The sequence below is a fragment of the Triticum urartu genome, chromosome 3, assembly GCF_003073215.2.
Source record: "Triticum urartu cultivar G1812 chromosome 3, Tu2.1, whole genome shotgun sequence".
NCBI lineage: Eukaryota > Viridiplantae > Streptophyta > Magnoliopsida > Poales > Poaceae > Triticum > Triticum urartu.
Genome location: NC_053024.1, coordinates 353311981 through 353317221, shown reverse-complemented (window position 1 = coordinate 353317221; position 5241 = coordinate 353311981).

The following is a 5241-nucleotide window of genomic DNA, read 5'->3' as shown; positions in this document are numbered from 1 at the left end:
CCTGGGGGGGAGGGATGGGCGCGCCCCCACCCTTGTGGACGCCCCGGGACTCTCTTGGCCCAACACTTTTACTCCAGGGTCTTCTTTTGGTCCTTAAAAAATCGTCAAAAATTGGCACGTCAATTGGACTTTGTTTGATATTCCTTTTCTGTAAAACTCAAAAACAAGGAAAAAACAGAAACTGGCACTAGGCACTAGGTTAATAGGTTAGTCCCAAAAATCATATAAAATAGCATAAAAATGCATATAAAACATCCAAGGTTGATAATATAATAGCATGAATACTTCATAAATTATAGATATGTTGGAGACATATCAGCATCCCCAAGCTTAATTCCTGCTCGTCCTCGAGTAGCTAAATGATAAAAGAAATAATTCATGAAGTGTGAATGCTAGAAAGTGCATAAGTTTCATCAATGATAGTTTCGATCACTTTTTATAGCATCATTATATATCATAACAGTAGCTCATCTTCATAAAACTTTTCATGATCAAGTAACAAGCTATTCACATGTTAAAGTATAGATCATAAACCTTCTTGAAACTAACAAACTATATCTCAGTCATCAAACAATTGCAATTCATCTTATTTTCAGGAAGGGTCTATGTCAGAGCTTTGATTTAGCAAACTCCACATACTCAACTATCATTTAGTCTTCCACAATTGCTAACACTCACGTGATATTTATGGGTTCAAAGTTTTAATTGGATACAGAGAAAGATAGGGGCTTATAGATTCACCTCCCAACCTTTTACCTCAAGGGTAATGTCAACAATAATAGTTCATGAAACTTACATCCAATTGGATATATATATCAGGATCCTTCCAACACAATGTGCTTGGCAAAGGATAAAATGTAAAAAGGAAAGGCATGACTCTTGCATAAGGGTAGAAGATAAAAGAAAAGATAGGCCCTTCACAGAGGGAAGCAGAGGTTATCATGCACTTTTATGGTTGGATGCACAAAATCTTAATGCAAAAGAACGTCACTTTATATTGCCACTTGTGATATGGACCTTTATTATGGAGTCCGTCGCTTTTATTTCTTCCACATCACAAGATCGTATAAAGCTTATTTTCTCCACATTAATAGATCATACATATTTAGAGGGCAATTTTTTATTTCATGCACCGATAACAACTTACTTGAAGGATCTTACTCAATCCATAGGTAGGTATGGTGGACTCTCATGGCACAACTAGTTTAAGGAATGTTTGGAAGCACAAGTAGTATCTCTACTTGGTGCAAAGAATTTGGCTAGCATGAGGGAGAAAAGCAAACTCAACATGTTGGATGATCCAAGACAATATACTTTATTTCGGATATAAGAAAACATAACCCATTAAGTTGTCTTCCTTGTCCGACATCAACCTTTTAGCATGTCATATTTTAATGAGTGCTCACAATTACAAAATATGTCTAACATAGTATATTTATATGTGAAATCTCTCTTCCTTCCATATTATTTAATGAGTTGTTCAAGTGACCAATTATACGTTTGCTAACTTTCAATAAGTTTACTACCTATACTTATTCTATGTGAAGTCATTACTCCCCATGGTATAAGAATATGAAACATATATAAATTCATATTTATGATATTCAATTATTCAACCATTTACTCAAAGGATATACGTGAAGCATGTGAGTAAATGAAAAACTACTCCAAAAGATAATAGTGAAGGACACTGAGTAGTCAAATAATTAACTAGCCATGGGAGGATTCTTTTTCATTTAATGTTTCAGATCCAATTATTTTATTCAAACAGCAAGTAAAATTGAAAATACTCTCCAAGCAAAACACATATCATGTGACGAATAAAAATATAGCTCCGAGTAAGGTATACCGATAGTTTTGAAGACGAAAGAGGGGATGCCTTCCGGGGCATCCCCAAGCTTAGGCGCTTGAGTCTTCCTTGAATATTACCTTGGGGTGCCTTGGGAATCCCCAATCTTAAGGTCTTTCCACTCCTTATTCTTCTCATATCGATATCCCACCCAAAGCTTGAAAACTTCAATCACACAAAACATAACGGAACTTCGTGAGATAGGTCAGTATGATAAAGAGTAAAACATTCACCTTGGTACTGTCAAAGACAAAGATCATAATTGTTCTCACACAATTCCTACTGTACCATATCATTTCTACAATTTATATTGAGGAATATAAGTCATAGAAACTATAAAAGAAGTAAACTATGCAATGAAAACAGAATTTGTCAGAAACAGAACAGTCTGTAACAATCTGAACACTAACCATACTTCGGCTACTCAAAAAATTATGAAATAAATTGGTGGACGTGAGTAATTTGTCTATTAATCTTCTGCAAAAAGGATCAGCACCAAAGCACTCTTCTGTAAAAAATGGCAGCTAATCTCGTGAGCACAAAGTTTCTGTTTTTTACAAAAAGATCACATTAACTTTCACACAAGTCTTCCCAAAGGTCTTACTTGGCACTTTATTGAAACAAAATCTATAAAACATGATTACTACAGTATCATAATCATGTAAACACACAAAAACAGTAAGGGTAAATATTGGGTTGTCTCTCAACAAGCGCTTTTCTTTAATGCCTTTTAGCTAGGCATGATGATTTCAATGATGCTCACATAAAAGATAAGAATTGAAACATGAAGAGAGCATCATGAAGAATATGACTAGCACATGTAAACCTAACCCACTTCCTATGCCAATGGATTTTGTGAGCACACAATTTATGGGAACAAGAATCAACTAGCACAGGATGGCAAAACAAGTATAACTTCAAAACCTAAGCACATAGAGAGGGAAACTTGATATTATTGCACTCCTACAAGCATGTATTCCTCCCTCATAATAATTTTCAGTATAATCATGAATGAGTTCAACAATATTACCATCACATAAAGCATTCTTTTCATGATATACGAGCATAGAAATTTTACTACTCTCCACATAAGCAAAATTCTCCTCATTCGGAATGGCGGGATCACTAGTTCCTAAAGTTGACACTCTTCCAAACCCTCTTTAGATGATAGTATTATTCATACTCCAAAAGATATAAGTGAAGTTCATGGAGAATTCTACAATTAATATAAACTAACCAATGTCCAAGCTCAAAATGTATGAGTGAAGCACACGAAGCATTCTATAAAACCATACTCAAAAGATTTAAGTGAAGCACAAAGAGCAATGCTATAAGATCATACTTAAAAGATATAAGTGAAGCACATGAAGCATTATATAAATAAATGAAGGGATATCTCATACTAGCATGGTTAATAAATGAAGAACAAAAAACACAATGGACACAAATCATGTGAACGAAACAAAAACAGAGGTATAACGATAATTGTTGAAGAAGAAAGATGAGATGCCAACCGGGGCATCCCCAAGCTTAGATGCTTGAGTATCCTTAGAATATTTACTTGTGGTGCCTTGGGCATCCCCAAGCTTGAGATCTTGCCTCTCTTTATTCTTCTCACATCGGTAACTCCTCGTTCTTCGAACACTTCATCCATAAAAAACTTTAACAAAAACTTTGTGAGATCCGTTAGTATAATAAAGAAAATCACTAACTTTAGGTACTGTTGCAAACTCATTCCAATTTCATATTAGAACTATATCTACTGTATTCCAACTTCACCATGGTTCATACCCCCCACCCCCTGATACTACCCATAGATTCATCAAAATAAGGAAACAACACACGGAAAACAGAATCTGTCTAAAATAGGTCAGTCTGTAGTAATCTGAATGTTTAGTAAACTTCTGTAACTCCAAAATTTATGAAATAAATTTGACAATTTGAAAAGAATTTACAGAAGTAATGTGCAAAAAGTTTCAGACCCATTTGACTTTCCAGTAAAAAAAAATGTAAAATCACGCGCTATAGCCAAAGTTTTTGTTTTTTGTTCTGCACATAGTAAACAAGCAATCTAATCGTCCTAAAACCAAAGCTTGGCACATTATTTTTATAATACAGTGGATATATATAAGGGGATAATTATTTACAGATAAACTTCCATGAAAAATTCTACATTGTTTCTATGAGCATAAACACAAGTGCTCAAGGTCGACCCTCACTTCTTCAATGCATAACTTTCCAATCACTTCTCCTTTTGAAAAACTTTTTAGGCATGAGAGGCAAGTAATTTTTTTGTATTTTCATTATTTTTTAAAAAATTGTATGTTTCAACCACAACTAAATAGAAACAAAAAAGGAAAACAAAATCTACTTAGTGAAGAAAGCAAACAAGCACACACGAGAATATCAACCCCACGCTATTGCTCCCCGGCAACGGCGCCAGAAAAGAGCTTGATAATCCCCAAGTGCACGGAATCATCGTAGCAATTTCCAAAGGTGGAAGTGATAAGTATGGAGTGTAGAACCCACGAGGAGCTAAAGGTATGATCAATATTCCCTCAAGCCCTATTTGCAACTGATACGACTCTACGTACACCGAACGTTTGCTTCCAACTAGAAACGAGAAATAAAACTACGTTGTGGTATCATGTGGATAACTTTGTATGGCATCGAAGAGCTAAAATATAAAAGTAGGTGCTGTTAGCATGAAGTTAGAATATATTACTAAATATTATAAATAGCGAGTGTGGAATAATGGTGGATCGGTGTGCGGAATTGTCCTAGGCAATTGTTAACAAGACCGGTAATCACAATTGCAGTTTCATATGAGGGAGAGGCATAAGCTAACATACTTTCTCTACTTGGATCATATGCACATATGATTGGAACTCCAGCAAGCAGCCACAACTACTAAAGATCATTAAGGTAAAACCCAACCATAGCATTAAAGCATCAAGTCCTCTTTATCCCATATGCAACAACCCCCTTACTCGGGTTTATGTTTCAATCACTCACGCAACCCACTATAAGCGAATCATGAACATATTGCAACACCCTGCAGCAGGAACCCATCACGCTTGCGCGACATGGAGGGCACCATAGGACAGCATCAAAGTAAAACATACATCTCATACCAATCTAGATCATCAATCAACCCAAAGACAAAAGATATCTACTCAAAACATCATAGGATGGCAACACATAATTGGATCATAATATGTGGCATAAAGCACCATGTTCAAGTAGGGATTACAGCGGGTGCGGGAGCGTGGACCGTGCAAAAGAGATGTGGATGGTGATGATGATGGTGATGTTGATGAAGACGATCACCGCGGCGATGATTCCCCTCCCGATGGCACTCCGGTGCCACCGAGAGAGAGGAGGGGAGGTTC